General features: G+C 36.9%; 1 protein-coding gene across 1 annotated transcript in view; it reads left to right on the top strand.

Moving 5' to 3' along the window:
* Positions 1 to 6,434: 6,434 nt before the first annotated feature.
* The window catches only part of LOC138700227 (ferroportin-like), a 191,087-nt gene continuing 187,251 nt past the window's right edge, over positions 6,435 to 10,270 (top strand). Inside the window, exon 1 of the mRNA XM_069826694.1 lies at positions 6,435 to 6,512. The gene's annotated coding sequence lies outside the window, so the exon portion shown is untranslated. The remainder of the gene's footprint in view (positions 6,513 to 10,270) is intronic.

Below are 10,270 nucleotides of genomic sequence, written 5' to 3'. Positions count from 1 at the left end.
TCTCGCGATCATTTCAGCAAGATCTCTTAGCAGGATAAAATGATTTTACCCTCTACATTTCAAGCTCTACATGCAGCAGCTATACCAAGATGCTATGTCTATTGTACGAAAGCATGGCAAACCTGACTTTTTTTTTAACTTCCACCTACAATCCCTAATGACCTGAAATAGCTATTGCTTTACTCCAACATGAAAAACCCACTGATCGTCCTGACATTTTTACTTGCGTTTTCGCGTTGAAACTCAAACACTGAAGGCGGATAGGTTCTAGAAAATGTATTTGGCATAAAAAAAAAAAAACATTCAGAGGAAGCAGGTTTCATTATTATGGAAGCAAATAACTTTCAAAATGTCTAGTATTCTTCATTGAAAATAAATCTGAAAAATTTTTATTTGAATGTCTAATGAAGTTAGTTTGCAGCATTTGCTGCACAAGCCACTAGTAACACTGTAAAGGTGAGTTTTTTCTTCATTCCTGTTATTAGATGCTTTAGAGGTAATGTTTATCAATACTAATATCAGTTTAACGAAATTTCGTTATAACGAACTAATTTTGGGTGTCAAATTCGTTATAACGACATTTTACGGTATATTATACTAGGATCAGTGTGATTGAAAAGAAACTGATTAGGTAAATATTCAGGAATGAACCTGCAAGGACATTTCTGGTCTATTTCAGGGTGCGTCCCTGTAATTCAGAGTGCAGGAAGGATGTCGTGACGTCCAGCCGCCGCCCTTGATTACGACGTACCTCCAGCTTACACATTTGTAGAAGTTCCAAGCAAGCCTTGCATTAAAATAAACTGTCGTTGCCCAGATCGGTTGTGACAAATACGGACCTGTGACGTCGTGATAATATTTAAGACTCGGATTTTTAGGTGCTAAAAAGCGGGAAAATATTAATTTGTACGTGCCAAAAATCGGAAAAATATGTGACAAAAAAGAAAAAAATATATTTAGCTATAATACCATATTATACAATATAATATTGTGTTATTTATTCAGTCATATGACAAATCAATTTTACAAAAACTGATGACACTTATCCATACATGTAGTAATTATGTTCTATACAATGAAAATTACGAACGTTTTCGCCCTTCGGGCATCATCAGGCTCTTTGTATAATATCTTATATCTGGTCTCTGTGGTAAAATACAATGATAATTTAATGAAAGTGAACTGTTTAAAATTAACTTATGATATGTCTAAAATAGTGTACAGACTTATCATTTATTTTACGACAGAGACCAGATATGATATTATACAAAGAGCCTGATGATGCCCGAAGGGCGAAAGCGTTCGTAATTTTCATTGTATAGAACATAATGACTACATATATGGATAAGTGCCATTAGTTTTTGTAAAATTGATTTGTCATATGACTGAATAAATAACACAATATTATATTGTATCATATGGTATTATAACATTGACAATCTGAATTATCACAATATGCTTTCTAAGTTAAAATATTTAGCTATGTTTAAATTATTTTATATGAATATAAACAATATGCAGTATTCACCAGTATAAATTATGGTCTCGCCAACTACTGAAGAATTAATACAATTTCTATTATTTAAATATACAGGGCTATTCAAAAAAGAAGGATCAGGTTTCAAATATTTATTTCTTCGAAACTACAAAAGATAGAAACACAATTCCAACGTTCCTGGATAGACGAAAGTTAAAATTTTGATCAGTCCGGGTAGAAGTTCCAATCACGGCCGCATTGGCGCTGTTGATTGTCTGTAGTAAAATGGCGACACAACAGGAAAAAGCATTTTGTGTGCTGCAATTAGCAAAACTATAGTCCCGTCGCTCTAATTTCCGGCAGCCAATCGCGTTGCAGGTCGGCTACATTTAAACGTGTGCATCTTGTGATTCGCTGATTAATTTCTTAAGGCTCGATAAATACTTAATATAATCGCCCGCCATTTTAGCTCTTTCGTTGGCGTTCGCAGAAAGCACACGAAGATGTTATTTGCCGCTCAACTATTTGCTGAATTACATTGCGTTTGATTTATTATCATAGGAGCTACGACATGATAATGTTTAACGGTGTGGCAAATAGATTCCTCGTATGGTAGCTCGGGAACGTAAGAACAAAAATGGCGAAGGATACTACCTACCTAGACTTTATAGAGCCTTCACTTCCTAAGACGTAAGCAAAGCGGCGGAGTCACGCCGGAAATAACAGCGTCGGAACTATAGAGTCCATTATTGAAGTTCAACGTGCTTTTCGCCGTCAATTTAATAAACAACCGCCTCGTCATATAAGCAGATTTACCAGTGGCATCGGAAATTCGTAGAAGATGGTTGCATCTGCAAACAGAAAAGCACTGGACGTCCACGCACTTCGAATGAAAATGTCGAGCGTATTCGTACAGTTTACGAAGGGAGCCCAAAAAAATCCACAACACGAGCAAGCAGAGAACTGAACATTCCTCAACCAACGGTATGGCGAGTTCTGAAACACCGTCTGCACATGAAGCCGTACAAACTGCAGTTATTGCAAGCATTGCATCCTGACGACCACAACAAAAGTTAATCGCCATAACGTTAGAATTTGGGCAAGTGAAAATCCTATGTCAGTTATTGAACAAGAAAGAGATTCACCGAAGATTAACGTCTTCTGTGCCATATCTCTAAACAAAGTTTATGGACCTTTCTTCTTCGTGGAGAAAACTGTGACAGGAATAACCTATCTAGACATGCTTCGAAACTGGTTATTTCCTCAACTTGAAGATGATTCAGATGACTTCATCTTCATGCAAAATGGTGCCCCGCCTCATTTCTCTAACCACGTCTGATGTTACCTGAATGACACTATTCCGGGACGTTGGATTAGAAGAGGAGGAGGAGAAGATCAACTTCATCGCCGAGGCCTCCCAGGTCTCCAGACCTCACTCCTTCTGATTTTTATTTGTGGGGTTACGTAAAAGACCGTGTTGTTATCCCCCTTATGCCTGACATTGACCTTAACATTGCAATCAACAGCGCCAATGCGGCCATGATTAGAACTTCTATCCGGACTGTTCAAATTTTAAACTTTCGTCTGTCCAGGAACGTTGGAATTGTGTTTCTATCTTTTGTAGTTTGGAAGAAATAAATATTTGAAATCTGTTCTTTCTTTTTGAATAGCCCTGTATAATATAAGATGTTTTATCTTGCACTTGCTTCTAGTTTTGTGCAAAACTCAACTTATTTTAGTATGTTGTTACAATTAGTATTAGTTCATTTGCCTAAGTTGTACTTCACGTTTCAATCTCCAATGTGCAGCTAGCATATATAAATCTTCCCTTATTCTAGTATCTTGCATTCCTCTTTCGCTACAGAAATACTTACATAGTTCGTATAAGCTCCCGTTCGTAAGTCTTTATTTCTTAATTTTATTTCATAATATTCTTTTGTAGTCCCTTCAAAACTATTACATTTAGAAATAAAAAATATAGTTAAGTAGTTTCTAACCAAGTCAAAAATGTTATTATCGGTGAGTCTAGAAAATGCATAGGCCTACCTGCCAAAATTGAATTTATTTGTTAACTCAGTAACTTTACTTTCATTTAATAATTCCTTCCTTTAATTTTTTATTTTAGCAATTTTCTCCGGTATTTTAGTTTCAGTGTATTTGTTCATTATTAAGAGATGCTGGCTTTCCTCTAATTTCTCCATACTGCAACACTTGATTCTTTCTTCAATGCATCTGCATCTAAGTTCCAAGCAATAATTATACCTTTAAATTTGCTGCATGTACAAGTTATGGGAGAATTTGCCATGTGATGTTCCCAAAACTTATACCCCTCCCCCAATCTTTAATTCCTGGCACTGATACTATGCGATGCTGACTACATTAATATTACAACATATAAATTGCGTAACATTTATTTAACTATCAATCATATTCACAATGCTTATAAATGAGAACCAATTTATTAGAAATTTAGTTATCACAATAACACTCCACCGACAGCATAAACGTTTCATAAAATTACAGGATCCTATTACCCCCGTTACTTCTTTCCGGTTATTTAACGACGCTGTATCAACTACTAGTTCTTATTTTGCGTCAGTGAAATTGGTGATAGCACCAGCTAGATGGTATTTGGCGAAATGAGGCCTATGATTAGCCAGGGTTGTCTTACAGTTCGAGAAAAGCTCGGAAAAACCAATCAGGTAATCAGCCCGAATAATGTAAATTGAGTCTCAGTCATTAAGAAAAGGTATGTAAACTTAATCCCGACTCCATATGGTAGATAAAAGAAAAGTTAAACATATATCTATTTTAGAGTCTTGGTTCTTATACTCTTTTGTCAAGCCAAGAGCCTATGCCATCTGCCCATAGAGTTTGTAATTTATTTTTTGACTTGAATTTCTTATGTATCCAAGTAGGCTACATTACATGGTATTCCAGGTGTTCTGATTATATCAGTGAACTCAAAAGTTGGAGAATTCAACATTTCACTAGTAATTTGAAAGTGTTAATTTGAGAGCTACAAGTCTTTTTCATTTTTAATGAATGTGTGTTAAATACAGTCTCAGTCCAACAAATATTGTCTATTGGCCATACCGCACCTTTACCAGAATCCAACGAACCTTTAATGTTCATTATTTGGAAAGTAATATTCATACTGAGTTAATACTCCAATTCCAAAACAATTGCATTTTACAAAATTTCCATTAATCTCCGCCAAGAGTACTAATCAATCTCCAACAATCGCTGCCGACACCAATATTAAAAAAAAACTTACTTACTTACTGGCTTTTAAGGAACCCGGAGGTTCATTGCCGCCCTCACATAAGCCCGCCATTGGTCCCTATCCTGAGCAAGATTAATCCATTCTCTATCATCATATCCCACCTCCCTCAAATCCATTTTAATATTATCTTCCCATCTACGTCTCGGCCTCCCTAAAGGTCTTTTTCCCTTCGGCCTCCCAACTAACACTCTATATCCATTTCTGGATTCGCCCATACGTGCTACATGCCCTGCCCATCTCAAACGTCTGGATTTAATGTTCCTAATTACGCCAGGTGAAGAATACAATGCGTTCAGTTCTGTGTTGTGTAACTTTCTCCATTCTCCTGTAACGTCATACCGCTTAGCCCCAAATATTTTCCTAAGCACCTTATTCTCAAACACCCTTAACCTATGTTCCTCTCTCAAAGTGAGAGTCCAAGTTTCACAACCATAAAGAACAACCGGTAATATAACTGTTTTATAAATTCTAACTTTCAGATTTTTTGACAGCAGACTGGATGATAAAAGCTTTTGAACCGAATAATAACAGGCATTTCCCATATTTAATCTATGTTTAATTTCCTCCCGAGTGTCATTTATATTTGTTACTGTTGCTCCAAGATATTTGAACTTCTCCACCTCTTCAAAAGATAAGTTTCCAATTCTTATATTTCCATTTCGTACAATATTCCCGTCACGAGACATAATCATATACTTTGTCTTTTCGGGATTTACTTCCAAACCTATTTCTTTACTTGCTTCAAGTAAAATTCCCGTATTTTCCCCAATCGTTTGTGGATTTTCTCCTAACATATTCACGTCATCCGCATAGACAAGCGGCTGATGTAACCCATTCAATTCCAAACCCTCTCTGTTATCCTGAACTTTCCTAATGGCATACTCTAGAGCAAAGTTAAAAAGTAAAGGTGATAGTGCATCTCCTTGCTTTAGCCCACAGTGAATTGGAAAAGCATCTGACAGAAACTGACCTATACGAACTCTGCTGTACATTTCACTGAGACACATTTTAATTAATCGAACTAGTTTCTTCGGAATACCAAATTCAATAAGAATATCATATAAAACTTCTCTCTTAACCGAGCCATATGCCTTTTTGTAATCTATGAATAACTGATGTACTGTACCCTTATACTCCCATTTTTTCTCCATTATCTGTCGAATACAAAATATCTGGTCAGTAGTTGATCTATTACGCCTAAAACCACACTGATGATCCCTGATAATTTCATCTACATATGGAGTTAATCTCCTCAAAAGAATATTGGACAAAATTTTGTACGACGCCAACAAAAGTGATATTCCTCGAAAGTTACTACAGTTAGTCTTGTCCCCCTTCTTAAAAATAGGTACGAAGGAGTCCATAATCGTACCTATTAAAAATAACACAAATGATAAAATTAATCTCCATAAATACCTGCCCCTGATCATAAGTGAGTAAGTAAGAGTACTTTTGAAATGAAAATACTCGTAGAAGTAATCAAATAGCACTTTAATATTAACTTCAGGTTACTGTTTTGTATTCTTATTAAAATGAACAAATTTATTTTAATCAATGGATAATAGAAGTCGCTTGTTCGTAACATCATCCACAGAGTTGTTCCTAGAGGTCGCTGGTGCGATTACATTCTGAATTTCCATTTGAACGGCGTTGTCTGTGTAATCGTGTTGTGATTGACTTGCTAGTTGGAAGTTCGGAGATGTATTTCGGTGCGACCGTTTGTGCTTAAGGATGGAGTTCATTGAAACGGTAAGAAATCGTGACATGAAATGACTTGTTGATAACTTAAAATGTAGAAAACAATGTAAATTAAACATAGGTAATACGCGTCGTGGAGATGTACTGAAAGGAATATCGTGGTAACCATGCAAACTAATTCGGATCTGAGTGAAATAATGCAATCTAGAGGCGATCATGATCATGAAAACAAAAGTGACACGGCAATTTGAAATTCGCATTATTCGAAATAACCAACATTGAGTCCACACTAACTCTGTGTGACTTAAATTGTGGTTTTCTGTTCGATTCCCGGTCGGAGCAAGTTACATTAGATTTGCGAAAATTGGTTTATAGCGCAACATTGGCAGTGATAAAAGTGTGAAATATTCGGGTGAAACGAGCGTTGAGCGACTTCCGCCGATTTTGGAAGACATCGACGCACTTGAACTGCCAATATATAAAAAACAAAAAGTCACACTCAGTCGCTTTCACCTTCATCTTGACGGGATAATAAAGCCTAAATTAACCTAACCTAATCTAAGTGCTTCGGTGTCTATTCCAAAATCTGCGGAAGTCGCTCAACGCTCGTTTAACCATTTTGTTTCGTAGATCTCCAAAATAATATTGCATTTTTCACTAGTAAAATCAATCTTAAGTTGTTGTGTAATCAGTGGTAACTTCAACTAAAAAAAATTCTGCAATTTCAGAACTCATTGCGCTGCGGCCACATGGTAATGCATAATTAATTATCTATCAGGGCTCTAGTTATAGGTTATGTTTACCCTGTTCAGGAACAAAATAGCATTCACTATCCATAAACAATCATATTCTCTTTTCTAATTATATGTATGTTGCGAGATTATAATTTTTAAATATTTTACAGCCTTTTTCTGTGATTTCTTGTTTTTATTACTGAAAGTCCTCTTCCTTCGTTATAAACTAAAACTTACTTGGGGGAACATTTACTTCTTATAGAAACGGGGCTTATGAATCTTATACGGGTAAAGGCTGGTTCACAATAAACCGGAAACGAGAATCGGAACAAAAACGAAAACTGTAAAATTGTTAAAATGTGTACATTTAAATGTGAGCATTCACAATTAACGAAAAGCTTGCCGGAGCCCAGGATCGGGAACGGAGAGTTGGCAAAGTTTCAACTTTGGCGTTTACGTTTCCGATCACAGCCCATTAGATTCATTCTATTACCATCTAAAAGCTATTTTGTCGTCATGTATTTTGTAGCAAGAAGACCGTGACATAACCTATGCATTATTTTGTTCTGTGCTGTACATCATGGAGCAAGTTTTATTTGTTGAGATTCTAATTTTGAGTGTTGAAGAAAATCCTCACGTTTACGATAAGCAACGCGCCTCGTATAAAGATGAGAAAATGAAGGAGAATACGTGGTTTTCAATAGCTGCGTCTTTGAGCACCGATCGTAAGTGAATCATTTTTTATTACTGCATTGGTTGTATTACACACTACATATTCATGCTTCAATTCAATAACTACTGTTGTGTTCATTTTTGTTCTATTACAAATATTTCTTCTCTAATTATTGTACATTATGATAGACTTAAAATACGAGGGGGATCCAGGAAATAACGACCGTTTTGTTGTAATAATTAAAAAAATATATATTTATTTGAAAAAAATAAAGTCTGTTACATAACTGAAGCTTCCTTTACTTCTCTACATAATCACCACCTACATTTAAACATTTGTCGTATCTGTTCACTAGCTTTAGAATTCCCGTGTTATACTCCTCTGCCGCCAGTTCATTAAGCCAGGTGTTCACTGTCTTCTTCAACTCTTCATCACTTCCAAAACGCGTACCACCCAGAAAGTCTTTCAGCTTAGTGAAAAGGTGAAAATCGCTAGGAGCAAGGTCTGGACTATAGGGCGGATGATCAAAGATTTCCCAACCGAATTGATCCAGCAATTCTCGAGTTGAAGCAGCAGTGTGCGGGCGGGCACAGATTTTGTGGTAGCCAAGATGTTGCGACACAATTTCACCAAGCAAAGAACGAGAAATGTCAGGAAAGGCAATATGCAATTCGTCGAGTGATGTGCGCCTGTCTTGCAAGATTCTGTCGTTCACTTTAGTCTTCAGGTCTTCTGTGATGAGTGATGGGCGTCCGGGTCGAGTTTCATCGTGGACATTTGTTCGCCCATTGTTGAACATTTCGCACCATTTTCTCACATTTCTTTCATTCATTACAGTATCACCATACACTTCTTTCGATTGCCGGTAAATTTCTGCAGGTTTCAAATGTGGGCATTCAAAAATCGAATCACACTCCTCATCTCACAGTCGGCGGGATTATCAATCACGTCGTTCATTTTGAAGTAACACAAAATGCACAATGGCGACTTGTTGCAACCAGTACTCACAACATTATGAGAACACATGTTAAGGAAGCCAGTTGACCTTCAAACAAGGAAGGGGAGTCAGCTGCGCGGCGGGTATGCGTGAACGGTCGTTATTTCCTGGATCCCCCTCGTAGGTTGTGATAATAAAGATGCATGGGCATATTTATAGTACCGTACCTAATGAAATGTTTCAGTTGAAATTTCGAAGTTGGTTAACCTGTGTTTATGTTGGCTGCCTTGTCCTCATGAGAGAACGCCATTGGTCAATTATACACAAATAACATCAGAATGCGTAATATCGACTTCACATATCGTTACTGACATGCATGTCGATATGCATAGTCTTCTACGTTCTCGGTATATTGTGAATCAAAAACTTTCATATTCACGTCCTCAGCTTCTCGTTTTCATTCTGGTTCTCGTTCCCGGTTTATTGTGAACCAGCCTTAATTTTAACCACTCTAGAAAGAAAAATATGAGTAAGGCGCAGAATTTAGCTTTCCGTATGGACTCTCTTATTTACAATACTCATGAGTTTATATTGAAATTTATATACAAAGATGGCAATTATGCAGATTTTCCGTTACATTCCTGTTGTCTCTGTTAGCATTCCTCTAGTCCAGCCGACGCGTCGGCAGAAATGTCATCGCGATGCCTGTTACTAAGTGGCGTTGCAGGGGCAGGCAAGGAATACACATCCCCCATCCCAACCAACCCTTTGCAAGTACATTGTACAAGCAGCTACCAGTGGCGTAACATATAGCTAGTTAGCATGGCTCTATTCAAAGGTATTGTCGGACCATCGGATCTGTGCCCCACCAGCGCTGTCGTCGTTCTTGGAAAAGTTAACGCCTGTACTCACTCCATTCCACCCGCTTTCCTCCCACCACGTTAAACAGCAGGCCACGAACCTTGCCGAATAGGGATGGTGCCAAACTTCCGTCAAACGGTGTCATAAATAACTGATCCTCCATGCTACAATATTATTTCTTTCAATCAAAATACATCTTGTATTTCTACATTTTTAAAACCTAAATCCCATTTCTCGAATCACTTTCCGTAGTTTTTCTCTCCAACCTTGGAAATTATTACTTTTCAGTAATTTATTCAATGTTGAAACTTCTTTCTGAACGGCATAAAATTCTTGTATCTTTCATCTTAAAATACATCGGTTCATATCATATACAATAATTAAAAGTTCCCTTGGTCTGTTCTTCTCTGGTGATTCTAGCTTTTCATCTCCTGCACAGACTCCCCCTCTCCTGATTTTCTTTATTAGGAGTTCTGACCTGTCTATATAAATTACATAAAATGTTGTATTATTAGTATTAGTTAAGTAAATAATTTTAATACATAATCAATTGAAATAAAATAAGCCTCACCCGTGATATCAGTTGCTCTTTTCGTTGCCTGGT

Source organism: Periplaneta americana, chromosome 5, assembly GCF_040183065.1.
Source record: "Periplaneta americana isolate PAMFEO1 chromosome 5, P.americana_PAMFEO1_priV1, whole genome shotgun sequence".
Lineage (NCBI taxonomy): Eukaryota > Metazoa > Arthropoda > Insecta > Blattodea > Blattidae > Periplaneta > Periplaneta americana.
The sequence above is the reverse complement of the archived record's forward strand: the minus strand, read 5'-3'. Positions and strand labels throughout refer to the sequence as shown.